A 16,428-nucleotide genomic window follows, 5' to 3' on the forward strand; every position below is an offset into this window, starting at 1 on the left:
TCGGGGATCATATTACGGGGTTGGAATGTGTTAGGCACCAACCCCGCCCGGTAAACGCCGATCTCTACTAATTCCCAAATAAAACTATATTGCTAAAACGACCTAATTAATAAAAAAAAAAATTAAATCTTTACCTTTACGAAAATAATGGTCTTGTTCCCTCAGATCTGGTAGAATAGTTCTTCATACAGCATTTATCGCTTCATTCTGTCACCGGATTCATTTCGGATCTCCAAAATAAAGTATTTCCTTCTAAATTTTTCTATTTTTTTTTATTTCTGAGGTGTTTTAGAAGGGTTTCTAGGTATTTTTTGAACAAAAGTTGGGGTATGGATGTTAGGTAAAGAGTTGGGACTTCAAAATTAGGGTTTATTAGAGGTTAGGGAAGCTTTTTGACCAACTTTTTATAGGATTTATTTTTTTATACGAAAATAGGTTGGAGGGATCCCTATTCATAGATTTTTTTAAGTGCTTTTTAGATAGAGTTAATGTTTAATTATAATTCTTTTAGAAAGAGTTATTGTTTAATTATAATTATTTTAGATAGAGTTATATTTTAATTAGAATTATTTTAACTAGAATTATTATTTAATTAAATTTTTTTTAAATAGAGTTATTGTTTAATTAGAATTCTATTAGGATTTTGACTTTTAGTCTCACTTGAAACTTAAAGATTTTAACTTTAGTCTTACTTGATTGACTTTAATTTTTTGACTTTAGTCTTACTTGATTGACTTTAAGATCTTGACTTTATTCTTACTTGATTGACTTTAAGATTGACTTTAGTCTTACTTAATTGACTTTAATTTTTTGGAAAACCCCTATTTATTATATCTTTAATTCTTTAGACCCCCAAATGGAGGGATCCTTTAACAAATATCTGGGCAACCATCAACAATTTTGCCTGAGAGCCTGATTAATCGATTTTTTTAGTTCAAAATTTTAAATTAATTTTATTAATGTTTCACTTTACATTATTTAATGTTTTATTTATTAATTTCAGAATTTTTAATTTTTTTAATTGAAAAATTATCGTTTTGCTCTTGAAGAAAATTTTTGCATTTCAAATAGGTTTTTGACGTTCCAGGATGTTTTAGAATCGATTTTTTGTAAGAAATTCAATGAGGATATTGGTTTGTGTCATTTATGAAATTTTTTATGTGAAATAGTCGTAAACTTTATGATGGGCATTTTCATAATTTTGTCAAATTTTGTGAAAATTGACGAAATGATTTATTTGGTTTCGATTTGTTATTTTATGTATTTGAAAAAAAATTTCTAAGCGTACTGTAGGCTCTAGGGATGTTTTAAGGTTAGGGGTATTTTGGTAATTTAATTATTTTTTAGTAATTTTTACCGTGAAGCTTCTTTTTACCTTTAAGATGATAATTTCTATGTTTTTGGAGTTATATTTTCCTAGCGTAGCATGGTTTCTATAGTTTTGTTAGTTTGAGATACCTCATCCAAATTTCTAAAACATATCTAATAACAAATAAAGCATTGGAATGATCATCCATCATTAGGAACCGTTGCGATCAGGTTGACGAGTTGATTAATCAGGCGAGTACAAAAGTGGGGTGTCTACAGATACCCCTCTTTGGCAGAAGGTAGAAGCAAACTAGATAGCAAATCTATTTTGGTAGATAGTGCGATATCCAAATGTCAAAGCTAGTGATAGTTCATTTTGCAGTCTGACTTAGCAATTCGTCTGGGTGTTCGGATCCTTGAGGGTAAAAACTCTCTCCAAACTAAAAGGTTGTCAGGTCATCGAGCGAGAACTCTCACTAACAGTGTCAGATCCTTGAATTTTCAAAAATTCTCCTTGACTAATGCAAAAATGCACGTGTGTGCAAAGGTGTGATGCTTACTGAGTAAAAATGTGTTAGGTCCTAGAAATATTCTCTCACTGATAATAATGATTCAAAATTGAAATGTGATTATGCAATGAAAGTAATCATGGAAAGGTTGAACAATGAGGTAATTAGAGTCATAACATTGTAGGAACTTCGTTAAATCCTATTTAAAATTATTTTTTAAAAATTCGAAAAAGTTTGAGTTTCGTTTACCGGACTCGAACCTATTGTAGCCACGCTTCTCAGGCTAAAGAACTTAAACAAACCTGTTAATTCAATATGATTCAAACAAAGCTGGAGTCTCGTTTCTTGGAATTTGACTAAAGTTTACAGGAACTTCAATAATCTTATTAAAATTGGAGTCTCGATTTTTGGACTTGAATTAAGGTTTATAGGCACTTTAAAAAACCTATTCATTCTATGATTCAAAAAGTTAGAGTCTCGCTTCTCGGACTAGAACCTAGGTTTGTAGCCACTTCAAAAAACCTACTCATTTTATGATTCAAAAAGTTAGACTCTCGTTTATCGGACTCACACTTAGGTTTGTAGGCACTTCAAAAAGTCTACTCATTTTATGATTTAAAAAGTTGGAGTCTCGTTTCTCGGACTCGAACTTAGGTTTGTAGGCACTTCGAAAAGCATACTCATTCTATGATTCAAAAAGTTGGAGTCTTGTTTCTCGGACTCGAACTTAGGTTTGTAGGCACTTCAAAAAGTCTACTTATTCTATGATTCAAAAAGTTGGAGTCTCGTTTCTCAGACTCAAACTTAGGTTTGTAGGCACTTCAAAAAGCTTACTCATTCTATGATTCAAAAAATTGGAGTCTCATTTCTCGGACTTGTAATTAGGTTTGTAGGCACTTCAAAAAAGCCTATCCATTCTGTAATCCAAAAAGTTGGAGTCTCATTTCTCGGACTCGAACTTAGGTTTGTAGGCATTTCACAAAGTCTACTTATTCTACTATTCAAAAAGTTGTAGTCTCATTTCTCAGACTCGAATTTAGGTTTGTTGGCACTTTAAAAAGTCTACTCATTTTATGATTCAAAAAATTGGTCTCGTTTTTCGGGCTCGAACTTACTAAGCCACGTTTTTCAAGCTTAGATTTATAGAAACTTAAACAATCTTATTAATTTATTCTATGATTCAAAATCAAGCTCAAAGTTTGAAAGATCGGGACTTTATTGACTTATCATGCATCTGGATTCATAATTATCATTGGATTTCATTGGACTTTTAAGTAAGATTGTCATTTTAATCATGTGATTAAGAACAAAACTTTATAATTAAATGACTTTCAAAAATTCCCCTAGTTTCAAAGTTGGCTTTAACTGGAACTTGACTATGAGACTGATGGAGTGGATTACGCTTGAAAAATATGAACTCTAATGTATGACAGATAAAAGAACTGACATTCCCTTAAATTTAAAACTTTTAAGATTATCATATATGCAATAAGGAATTGATCATTTTCTTTCGAATTTATTTTGAAAAATGCTTGAGCTGGACTTAAAAAATATTGATAAATATTATAATAGAAGATTTTACTCTTCAAAGTGGTTGATGATTCTACATCTCCCATTAGTGAACATTTGAATAAGTAAACATACTCTTGAAAATCTTACAATATTGAAGATGAGTTCTGATTTTTTCGACTTCAACATTGTCTTCGTCGGATGTGAGCTTTTGACTGAAAAAATGAATGTTGTGACTTGAATGGTTATACATTTCCAAGTTTCTACACAAGCTTCTTTTAGAATTTTTCTTTTTGATAGGACATTTTGTAGACACCCCATTTTTGCACCCGCCTGATTAATCAACTCGTCAACCCGATCGCAAGGATTCCCAATGATGGATGTGTATTCCATTGCTTTACTTTGTTACCAGATGTGTTTCAGAAATCCGGATGAGGTATCTCGAATTGACAAAACCTTAGAAACCACGCTACGCTAGGAAAATATGACCCCAGAAACATAGAAATCATCATCTTGCAAATAAAAAAAAGCTTCACGATGAAAATCACTAAAAATTACCAAATTACTAAAATACCCCTGACATCAAAACAACCCTAGAGCCTACGTTACGCTTAGGAAAACTCTCTCAAACACATAAAATAACAAATCGAAACCAAATAAATCATTTCGCCAATTTTCACAGAATTTGACAAAATTACGAAAATGCCCCTCATAAAGTTCATGATCGTTTTACACAAAAAATTTCATAAATGACACAAACCAACATTCTCATTGAATTCCTTACGAAAAATCGATTCTAAAACATCCTAGAACATTAAAAACCGACTTGAAACGTGAAAAGTCCTCTCCGGGGGCAAAACAGTAATTTCACAATTTTCATAATTAAAAAATTCGAAATTAATAAATAAAACATTAAATAATTAAATTTAAACATTAATAAAATTAATTTAAAAATTTGAACCTAAAAAATCGATTAATCGGACTCTCAGGCAAAATCGTTGAGGGTTCGTGGGATATTTCTTTAAGGACCCCTCCATTTGGGGGTCCAAAGAATTAAAGAAATAATAGAGGGGGGTTCTCCAAAAATAAAAAGTAAATCAAGCAAGACTGAAGTCAAGGTATTAAAGTCAATCAAGTGAAACTGAAGTCAAAATTAAGTCAATTAAGCAAGACTGAAGTCAAGATATTGAAAGTCAATCAATTAAGACTAAAGTCAAAACATTAAAAGTCAATCAAATAAGACCAAAAGTTATAATAGAACTCTAATTAAATAATAACTCTATCTAATAGAGTTCTAACTTAAAAACAATTCTACCTAAAACAATTTGAATTAAAACACAATTCTACCTAAAACAATTCTAATTAAAACACAATTCTACTTAAAACAAGTCAAATTAAAACACAACTCTAATTAAAAGATCTCTAATTAAACACTAACTCTATCCAAATCAACCCCTAAAAACATCTATAAATAGAGGTGCTCACACCCTATTTTCGTATCAAATAATAAACCCTAAGAGAAGTAGGTCTAGAAGCTCCCCTAGCCCCCCATAAACCCTAGTTTTGGAGCCCCAACTCCTTAACTAACATCCCTCCTTCAATTTTAGTCTAGAAAACACCCAAAAGTCTTCTAAAAACACCCCCAAATCTGCAACGAACTTGAAGAGTTCAGATTCAAAAACAAGGAGATACCTTACCTCGGAGATCCGAAGTCAAATCCGGAAACAGAACGAAGCAAGGGAGCACGGTACAAGGAGCTCTTTTTGTCAGATCTGAGGGAACCAAGTCCTTGCCATCGGAAAGGTAAATTTTTATTTTTTATTTTTATCTAGGTTTTAGCAATGTAATTTACTTGGGAAGTTAGTAGAGACCGGCTTTGGCCGGGCGGGGTTGGTGTCTAACACCTTCCAACCCCGTAACTTGATCCCCGAATTCAGATTTTTTATGGTAAATTAGTTCCTTTTATCTATGTTAGAGTCAGTTTGGTTCCTAGACCACAATAACTAGGTGGCGACTCCCAAACCTCAAGGGTCAAAAGCGGATCCGCGCACCCCGCGGATCGAGGGCGCTTTCACATTTGCTCCTATTTGATGATGCCTTAATTTTTGCTTAGGTTACCTTTTCAGGTTTTCAACCTAACGGGTTTTTTTTTTCTTCTAAAGATGCCTTGATTTTTGTCTAAGTTGCCTTTTCAGATTTTCAACCTAGTAGGCTTTCTTTTTTATTGTTATGCCTTAACTTTTGCCTAAGTCATCTTTTCGGATTTTCGACTTAGTAGGCTTTTTTTTTTTCTCGATGATCTTAAATTTTTAACTCGATAGCTTCTTACCTTCTTACACCTTAACTGAGTCAATTAGCATTCAGGAGGACTTAATAAGTGAGCTTAGAATATGGTTTAAAAAGAAAGGCTAAAAGGCTCGACTTCCCAAAATGCCCCTCGTCTAATATTCTATTTTTTATCATTCTTTTCTGTAAATTCTTTTGAATCTTTTTTCTAATACCCTTAGTTTAGCATTCTTTTCTTTTCTGTCAATTTCTTCTAATGCCCCTAGTTTGGCATACTCTTCTTTTGAACCTTTCAATAGGGGATTTTTCTTTTGGATGTCACTTTTCTTAAGAGAATACACATATTCTTTGCGTAACCGGGCCTGAAGTAACTTCTCAGGTTGCCTACGTACCTCAAATATTTCTTTTTTTCTTTTGGGATCAGGTCAAAACGTAGTTCATACTTAGACTTCCCTCCCGAGGTTGGTTGGTGTGATTTAGAAAGAAACATGCTTTTTAATTTTTTTTAGAGGCTGCAAGGGACTAAAGAAAGTTATCTTTTTTTTTGTAAGACAGGAAAATAGTTCGACCAAAAAAGGCCTCATATGGTGAATGCTGCTTAACTTAGTCAAAATTTCAAGAATTTGATATCTAGATTGTTTTGTAGAGTAAGGTCTTTTTTTGAGAAGGAGTAACTTTAGTTTTCTTCTAAGAATGAGTAATCTTCAATCTTCTTCTACGAAATTGAGTGTGATTGAGTTCTTTGTATTTAACATTGACTCGTTCAACAATTTCCAAACTTCGAAGAAAATCTCATGTTCTTTTGCGAATGATAATTCTTTTCTCTGAGTGAAAGACATGATGGACACCTTCTTGTGGGTCTTGGCACATTTGTGATGGTTTGAACTACATCATTCTTAATCGATAATCTTTGATTTTGATGTTCACCCTCGACGTTATGACTTGATCTATTTTGGTACAATCTATCCTCATGAGACTATGTAGGAACGTTGTTGAATTTCTTAAATAAGTTTATTATTTTCTCGTATTCCCCTAAGGATAATGTAGTACCAATTTACACTTCTTGAATGTACTCTTTAATTTTAATATTTGTTAAGTTTGATCAATAAGCCTTGAGTCATTCTTCATGTTAGATATTATGTTCAAATCGTTATTACACGCATGATAATCAGAAGTTTCTTTACTTTATTTGAATTAGAAAAACATAGAGTGACAAACTCGACTAAAACTGGTAAGTTAAATAAAGACTAATGTAATTAAAATAACTAACTGGATTTAAAGACTGATGAAAATTAGATTGAAACTCAAAGAAAACTTAAGGACAATTATCTACAAAACGAGAAGGTCCTTCTGGGTGGATGGACTACTTAGACTTGACATTGGTGTTTTGGCTAGACGATTCTTTTGACGGTCTCAAAATGACATAGATGCGGGTTTAAAACGTTTAGGGGTACCTAAGATTAACCATCGATTTTGAAGATTTGACTTTTAACCACATGATTAAAATTTTGAAATTAACCCAAGTCCGATATAAAATATTAAATCCAAATGCACTATAAGTCTGTAGTGACCAAGAAGGTGAAAAATGTTATAAATGGGTCTACTCCTGATTGGGATTAAGCCTTTGATCAAACAAAATAATTTGACCCTGAGATCGAATCTTTTTTTATATAAAGTGGTTTGGATCTTTAAAAGTGAAACCAATTAGTCTAACTGATTTGGTATTGATCAATTTGATCCATTTGTGAATTGGACAAACTGGTTTAATTGGTTCAAATTGATCGATATATTTCATCGATTGGGTTCGACCGATATAGTGGGTTTAGTTTGAACAGTCTGGATCAATCCGCCCACTTACCTGTTGGTTGGATTAAATATAGAGACCCGGGAACACCCATAGTCAGTTCAGGTTGTGACCTATAAGAAGGTTTCTAGACTCTAGGTTTACTACGTGCAATGCAATTATCTGGCCACCCTTGCCTAAGTGCACATATATACCTCTCGAGCAACCAGACGATACGTGGTGACTTGATTTGATATACCGTATAGGTGATAATCTAAAACTCCAACCCACTTCTTTGAAGTCAAAAGTAGCTAGTTTAATCCCCAGTTGAAAGGTGGTGCACGATGTTGAGCAATGACCCACTTAAATACCTCTCGTCTAGAATAAACGTTGTCTATCCCATACGACGGATAATATAGAGCTTGCCTTAGTACCTGGTAGTAGTGGTAATGATGTAGAAGATGAAAATGAAGTACAATTGGAAACTAATGTAGAAAAGGAAGTAAATATTGAAGATCCTTGTGCTATCATTTGTAGCTCTCCCAATTTGATAATTATGCCAATATTTTAACAGTAATTAATAGATCCTTCTAAATGAGGTGTAGGAGAGGATAATATGGAAGTTATGTTGAACTCGTCAGCATTGAATCCTTGTAAGGTAATTTGGATTAAGAGTTGTCTTCTTCGCAGCCTAGAATGAGAGGGAAAGCTTGAAAAATACTGAACTTTGACTTCCTTGTCCTTTGGTTGGCTGAATAGAAGAAAAACAGAATTGTAGTTGATATTTTTGATATAATAATCATAGGATTAGATTGGGTATCTTGAAAAGGGCTACCTGCTTTTTAAAAAAAAAATATATATATTAGAAAAATGATAAAGCATGAAAAAGATTGAAAAGAAAAGTAGAAAGATGTGAAGATTAGAACTGAAAAAGTGCAAATTGTGAAAAGAGTCCAATGAGACCAAAATAGTTCAGTAGGGTGAAAGCCGTCAATGGTTAAAAACGTCAGTACACTGGAATATCACAGATAAAGTCCCTTAGAGGTATTAAAGTGAAAATTCATACTTCTCACAATCCCAAACAGGAGTTTCAGTTTCGAGTTAGAAGTTAGGCAGACTAAACCATCTTAACAGTTAAGAAGGGAAACCCTGTTCCGAAAAATCTATGTTACAATCAGAAAAATTTGTGCACACTCAAGATATTTCTGAAAATGAGGAATAAAAAGAATTTCTACTCAAATAGACCTTTGACTGGATTTTTGAAAATTAGTGTGATGGCATTATATGCAATAATTTTGAAGTTATTATTTTTTTAAAATGTTAGAATTTTGTAGGTATATTCACTGCAAACCCTCACGAGTCAAACTCGTCTATTAGGGGTTCAAGGGCTTACTGCATAAGTTAAATGCAGTCGGGAACCTTACGAAAGAGGAGTTGTTTAGATTTAAGTTTTACACGGGACTAGCAAAATTGAGGTTTGGGGGTGTGATAAGGTTCCAATAATTTCATTTTGGGACTGTAATTTCACCAAGATTATCAAATGTTTAAGTACTAGTTCTCTTAAAATGATAATAAATTTTATTAAATCCCAAATTAATGTGGCTAACAATAGTTTGTTACTAATTTCAGGTAAAAATGGTATATTCGAAAACCAACAAAATGTGTAACAATTACTGTTACAACATGCGAGTAAAAAGGAAGCATCCGGAAAGGAACAAACCCGAAGGGAAGGTATGCAAGTTGGCTATTAAAATAGTACAAAATCTATGTTTATCCTTTAATACCTTCTGATGGAGATTTCTTGATAACTGATTCTCAACTGATCCTGTTCTCGCTGTATGAGAAACTTAAGTATATTGTTACATAATTTGATAAAAGTAGGACTAGCTTGATTAACGTAGTAAGGAAAAAAGGCAAACAAAATATTGAGATTCGTAAATCCTGACAAATAAATCTGTGTTTATCCTTCAATGCTAACTGTTTTGTGTGATTGAATAATGGTCACAATGTACTCTTAAAGTTGCCTATGAACCAATGACACTGCGTTACATAGTGTAGTGTTCATGTTTCACGTCAAATTTGTGCTAAATATTCCTATAAAGTAAATTTCATTGTAGATACAAGACTTTCATATTGAGGAAAGGGAAGAAGATATTGGATCTATGCTGGTTTTGTGGGTGAGCACGTGTTAACATTGGTATCTCATTTGAGTACTTCATAATACAAAGCTTATAATGCGTTTAATGTGTTGTAGGAGCTTCATATATGTTTGGAAGAGCTTTAACTTCTGTTCTTTGGGGAGTTATAGTTGATCGATATGGTCGAAACCTGTTATAGTGTTGGGCACAATTTCAGTGTTAGTATTGCTTGACATTATTCCCTATATAAGGACCAAAGCAAACACTCAAAATAGTTGCAGAAGACAAAAATAGGGACACTCCTATTTAAGGCATATTTTTGAACGTTAGACTACTAATTTGGCATTAAAGGCTTTGTTCTTATATAGTCTAGTCTTCAAATTCCCCTTTGAATGGTTTTTACTTAACGATGGATGCAATATAGGGAAAATGATTAATGAAATGCTGCATGCAGGAGGATGTGCTGGAAAGGGTGAAAAAAGTCAAGGAAAAAACGGCACGTGAAGCACAAGGGTTCATTCCCCAATCTACAACGATAACAACACCGATTTCCACCAAAGATGTTGCTGATCCAGTAATTTCAATATCATTTGGTCTTTTTTAGTTTAATTATTGTCAATTATTTGTAGCTTCGACAAAATTTTTGATCTTAACAAAAAGATTTACATGTATATTAATTTTGGGTTATTTAATTTAATTTGGAGCTTGTTTTATGATTTTTCTTTTTATTTTTTCTTTTTTTGATTTATTTTTTTATTATTTCATTCATTGTGATTGGTGAATTAGTGGACCGTGCTATTGTTTGTTAAACCTCCAAATTTGACGGTCATACTCTATGGATTTTTGTTTTTTGTTTTTTTTGAAGTCCATTCTCCAATAATTTGATAATCCAGGACCGTCAAAAAAAAAAAATTCTACAAGAGAATATTTGACGGGAAGGTCCGTCAAATTTCTCAAAATTTGACGGGCTAAGACCGTCAAATATGGGCCTTTTTCACATAGTGATAGTTTGAGATAGCATGAAGCTTTAAAACATGCAAAATAAATAGATAAATTTTTTTTAAAGAAAATATATATTTGCATGTCTTGGTTATTATTGTGGTTAAAGCTAATAATATAAATTAATCAGGTGGAGCATGTGGATATGGTGAATTTGGAAGAAATATCAACGGTGAAGATGTGGGTGCAGGCTCTAAGTTGTACAGGAATGGCACCGGCTGTGGTGCATGCTATCAGGTGCTTTTAAGTTTTACTTACCTCGACTACATAATATATAACCATTTCGATGGTAACCACAACAATAACCTTCACCCATTTTTCAAATTCAATTAAATTTTTTGTTCTTCAACTTACCTCCCTCATTAGTTAAACAAATTTGATTTGCTTTCCTAAATTGTAAAATTGAGAAGAAAATGAGAACAACTACCCTAACGGTCAATAGTCAAGGGAGCAGAGCAGTTATAATTATAGGTGTTTTGAATTTTCTTAATTAAAGAGGGAGGTAACTCAAAACCCACTAAATTTATTTGGATCCAATAAAATATTTACTTGTATTTGTCTTCTTAATTAATGATGCCTAACGATTTGTTATGGATGAATCAGGTTATGGATGAATCGATTTCTTTCCAAAAAAAAATTACGATCGAGAGAGTGAGCAAGAAGAGTGACGGATGAGAAAAAGAGAGAGAGAGAGAGAGACAGATTTGAGAGAGAACGAGAAGAGCAATTGATTCGAGAGAAAGAGAGAAGACAAACAAAATCAAGAGAGAACAACAATTAAGTGAGAGTGAGACTGAAAAGAGAGAGAGAATCGAGAGTGGGAGTGAGAGTAAGGAGAGACAGAGTTGAGTGAAAGAAGAGATAAGAAGTTCGACTGTAGCAGAGATCGAGTTTTCTATAAAAGAATGTTTGAGTTAAAGTGGTTATTGGAACCCCAACTTTTAGTTGAAACGATGATTAAATGACAGCTAAAAACAGTCGTAATTAACAACAGCCTTTAGCAATCGTTTTTAGTGCAATTGTTGCGTCGTTGAAAAAATAATATGACGTAGTGTTGATATTTGTCAATCTCTAATTTGGTAAGCATGATAACGCAAATTTTTTTTATTGTTATTTTGTAAATTTTCAACTTGGTGATTCGTTATAAATTCATGATTTTCTAATTTGAGATTTCACATTCATAAAATTCTTATTTTGAAAAGTTATAAATTGCTGAAATTTCTTTTTCAAATTTTATATTTTGAAAAGTTTTTAATTAAAAGTTTGTTTCGGAAAATCGATATTTGAAAATCTCATAATTTTTCTATTTTGGGAAAACATATATTAATAAATTTCTAATTTAGAAATTTCACATTTAATAATTTTCCAATTTAAAAGATTTTACTTTTTCTTATTTAGAAATTTCATGTTCATGGAAATTGGGGATTTCTTAATTCAGAAATTTATATTTTTTTGAAACTATCTATTTTGGAGAATTCATTTTATAAATTTCTAATTTAGGAAATTTTGAATTTCTAATTTAGAAACTTCATAAGTTGTCAATTTAGTAATTTTGTATTTATAATTTTCCCATTTGGACGATTATCATAAGTTTTTATTTCTGATGAGTTGGAAAATATTGTCATGTGAATTCTAGAATGTGCGATGAGATTCAGGTTTTTTCATAAGTTTTTTTTTGTCCCAAATTCGAAGAATCATGTGATTTAAATAATTGGAGAATTTTAGCCGTAAGATTCGTTTAGCAAATCCGATATAAATTGACGATGATTAGACCATAATTTGATGATGGGGATTCCAAACTCCAGGTTTTTTCACAAGTTTTTTTTTGTGCCAAATTCGAAAAATCATGTGATTTAAATAATTGGAGAATTTTAGCCGTAAGATTCGTTTAGCAAATCCGATATAAATTGATGATGATTAGACCATAATTTAATGATGGGGATTCCAAACTCATAGGTCTGACTAGCAGGAGCAAACCAAGCCTCTTTGAGCACTATATCTTGCAAAAATCCCCCAGCTACATGCAATACCCCACAAACCACAAATATCACGGGGCTCGAACTCATAACCTCTCCATTTTTGGAGGGATGCCATTACGCCCAATGCTCTTCCATTGTTAGTGTGAAATAGTTGTTTTTTTTTTTTTTTTTTTTAAACCTCACAAAACTTCAAAATATACAAAAATGTCAATAAAATACATCTTTTTTTTCCATTAAAAGACTATAAGAAAACTTTTCAATGGTATTAACAGAAAACATGGTCTACTGGTTAACTAAGAAGGATCTTACAAATCGTAAATAATAATAATAAATAAATAAATAAAAAATAAATTAAGGATCTAATAATTTAGGGACTTGATCAAGTACTTCAGATCTAATGTGGATCCGATTCAATATCTTATTGGATTGGTCTTGGACCCACCATGTCCAATTAATGAATCGATTTTGATCCTAGTGATGTCCATTGATAGCCCTAGCTCTGAATGTTGGTGCACATACACCCAAGTGAAGATCACGGATTTGATCCCATGTGGTCCTTGATTATTAAGATGTTAATTAACATGTTTTTATATTTATTTATAAAAAGAAGGCCTCAAATGTAAAAGTGAAACTTTATTCATCAACCCTCACTAAACAAAGTACATATATAATCCATTATATTATAGAGCAAAGCATCACAACATACAAACACATAACGACTCTCACTAATTATTTTAATAAATAAGTAATAAGTAGGACTTGTAAGTATAGAATCATGAGAACTAAGAAAGCTGCATCTTCGAGTCATAAGCAGCCCCTGCCTTCCAGTATTTAGGGATTGCTTTGCTCACTTGGAACCTCAATTTAAGGGTACCCTTTGGAGGGTTGGGCATGTCCCAGACTCCACCAAAGGCCTTACGCATGCCCCGCCATTGCTTGATGTCCTCCTGCACCCATAATTAATAGTTAATACATGACTCATGTCGCATTCCATTTAAAAGAAGCTACTAACTCTCAATGATTTGATTCTATTAGACTTCTTAAGGTTATTGATGGATCCAATTCATACCTAATCATGGTCAATTTGGATCCAATAACTTATTGAATGGGGTTCAAATCTGATTTGATATACAAGAATTTATATACTTTGGGAAATAATAACTGATAGATAGGCATTTTGGTCATTTTTTTAATCTCTCGTGGAAGACCATGGTCAAGGGGTATGTCATCAGTTTGAAACCTGGGATATCTCTAATTTTCACCAAAACCCAAAAGGGGTACCTTAAAATTACCCATGTAATTTTTACATATTATCAGATAGAGGGTCCTATCTCCTATGTGATAGGAATATATGGTTGATACAGAGCCTTTCCAATAAGGTATCAGTAAGGCTCTTCGTCACATTAGATCTTTATCGAATCCCGAATCGTTGATCCCAATCTTAAGTTATTGGATCGGATTTCGGATCCGATCCGTTGACAACCCTAGACTTCTTAATATGGATTACGGATCCATACCTGCCACAATTCGACCGCGGTGACATCCTTCTGGCCGGCTTGGTATATGATGATTATAGCCAAGTATTCTGGAAACCTACTATATTCATGGACCTTGAACATGAGGTTGTGCCCTGGATTGGCATGAAATCCTGCATAGGAGTGATACATATACACTAAGAGTTAAAATTAAAAAGTACAAAAAAAGTTATGTATGATTTCAAAATTACTATTTCAGCTCCAATTTTAAAATTTATCCAAAAGTGCAAAATGGATGCATTCAGGTTTCGTTAAAAATAAATTTAAAATATGAATATAAAGTTATCGATTGGTTACCTTCTGTATTTTATGTCGACTACACCATATGCCATCAATTTTGCAGCCGAGTTTGGACGAGCCAATTTAGTGAAGCCATGTTGACTAAGGATGAAGTCAGTAGAGTGGCCTTGGCCATAGTCAGTAACAACAAGCTTCACTCCATCGTTAGAGCAGAGTTGTGGTATGGTGCACCTGACCTGAGTTATCCATAACAAATAATTAAGCATCATTTAGAGGACAAATAAATACCACTAAATATTTTATTGGATCCAAATAAATTTAGAGGTTTTTGAGTTACCTCCCTCTTTAATTAAGAAAATTCAAAACACCTACAATTATAACTGCTCGGCTGCTCCCTTGACTATTGACCCTCAGGGTAGTTGTTCTCATTTTCTTCTCAATTTTACAATTTAGGAAAGCAAATCAAATTTGTTTAACTAATGAGGGAGGTAAGTTGAAGAACTAAAAATTTAATTGAATTTGAAAAATGTGTGAAGGTTATTGTTGTGGTTACTATCAAAGTAGTTATATATTATGGAGTCAAGGTAGGTAAAACTTAAAAGCACCTGATAGCATGCACCACAGCCAGTGCCATTTCTGTACAACTTAGAGACTGCACCGACATCTCCACCGTAGATAGTTCTTCCAAATTCACCATATCCACATGCTCCACCTGATTAATTTATATTATTAGCTTTAATCACAATAATAACCAAGACATGCAAATATATATTTTCTTTAAAAATTTGTTTATCAATTTATTTTGCATGTTTTAAAGCTTCATACCATCTGAAACTATCTTTGTTGTCTTTCTCCATATTGGCTGAGTTCAGACCAAAATTTTAATTAACCCCGTAACATTAGTCTTGTATATCCAATATAGACAAAGTAGGAATATTACCTTTTTATAAATTTATGATTCTAGCTCACTGTTCATTTTAATTACCAAAACGTGATTGATAATAAATTCAAAGGTTTTTAGAGTGACTATTAGAAATAGTCGCTTTAAAACTGCAAAATTGGTATTTTAAAATCACCAAATTGGTTAGTTTTCTAAATTTTTTTTTATAATAAAAACATGATCATTCACATTTTGGTAATTAAAATGAACAGTTAACTGGAATCATAAATAACTCATTTTCAGCTCACGAAATGGAAATTCACCCGAGAAAGTATGAAGTTTCATTTGTCTCAGAATATCTCAACCGAGGCATCTCAAATATGGACTTGGAACAAAACCTTGATCATGAAAAATTCAATGTTTTGATAATTTTTGTTGAGACTTGAGACAGTCTCAATTTTTCTCCAAATCAAGACAATGCCTCTAGAAGAGATTTTTAAATAATGGGTAGATACATATGAGAGAGTAGTACTTAAGATAAAGAGAGAGATCATACTTGCAGTCCCTAGGCCATCAGGGCTACCATAAAATGTTGCTCGGGAATGCGTGTAAGCATCTTGGGAGCTACACAGTGCAGGCAGAAGCACCATAAGACATAAGCAACATGAAGAAATCTTAAGTGCCAATCCCATCTTCATTGGACACTAAAACGCTACAAAGACTTGTAGAAAATCTTTAACAATCAACAAGAGAGGAAGGAAGGTTGTTTGTGAGTGTCTGATGGGGTTATAACCAAGCAACACATATTTATAGCTGAGAGAAGGAAGTGTAAGGTGGCCACCTGTAGTTTTACAAGAGTAAGAGAGGTGTACAAAGAGACACCGTTATTGACCCCTTCTAAACAATTAAAATAAAAGGAAGTAAAAGAGATTAAGAGGAATTTAGAAACATTCCTTTCTTTCGCATTCCTTTTTGATATTTTATTTATTCAACTTGTGATAGTGTGTGCGTCAAGCCTCAAAGCTATGGGCTAGTAATAATTTGACTAATCAAACAAAGAAGTTAGTCCATCCATAGAGAAACAAACAAAGCTGCAGATTTTTTGGCGTCGTGGTTTAGATTCTTTCAAAGTTCAACTTTCGTTTCCTTTTGAGTTTTCAACTTAGCTGTGTTTCATTGTAAATGAGGATGACGTGGGCAAGTCCTATGTGAGATTGTAAGTTTCTTTTGTTGGCTGGGGGTCCGCTAAATACCCCACATTA

The 16,428-nt window shown here is 32.8% G+C and overlaps 1 long non-coding RNA gene and 1 pseudogene across 2 annotated transcripts; one reads left to right on the forward strand and one right to left on the reverse strand.

The window, feature by feature from the left end:
- Positions 1 to 9,301: 9,301 nt before the first annotated feature.
- Positions 9,302 to 10,081, forward strand: LOC147380661 (uncharacterized). Its single transcript, XR_015175192.1, has 3 exons — positions 9,302 to 9,572; positions 9,650 to 9,751; positions 9,988 to 10,081. It is a non-coding gene; the product is annotated as an uncharacterized LOC147380661 (long non-coding RNA).
- A 3,080-nt stretch (positions 10,082 to 13,161) lies between these two features.
- On the reverse strand, positions 13,162 to 16,228 carry LOC147380662 (expansin-like B1; annotated as a pseudogene). The gene is made up of 5 exons (XR_015175191.1): positions 15,723 to 16,228; positions 14,892 to 14,998; positions 14,344 to 14,522; positions 14,029 to 14,159; positions 13,162 to 13,458 (listed from the first exon to the last, which is right to left on the reverse strand). The product of XR_015175191.1 is annotated as an expansin-like B1 (transcript).
- Positions 16,229 to 16,428: the final 200 nt, after the last annotated feature.

Source organism: Akebia trifoliata, unplaced genomic scaffold (assembly GCF_017979445.1).
Source record: "Akebia trifoliata isolate Shusen 1 unplaced genomic scaffold, ASM1797944v1 Contig01137, whole genome shotgun sequence".
Classification (NCBI taxonomy): domain Eukaryota; kingdom Viridiplantae; phylum Streptophyta; class Magnoliopsida; order Ranunculales; family Lardizabalaceae; genus Akebia; species Akebia trifoliata.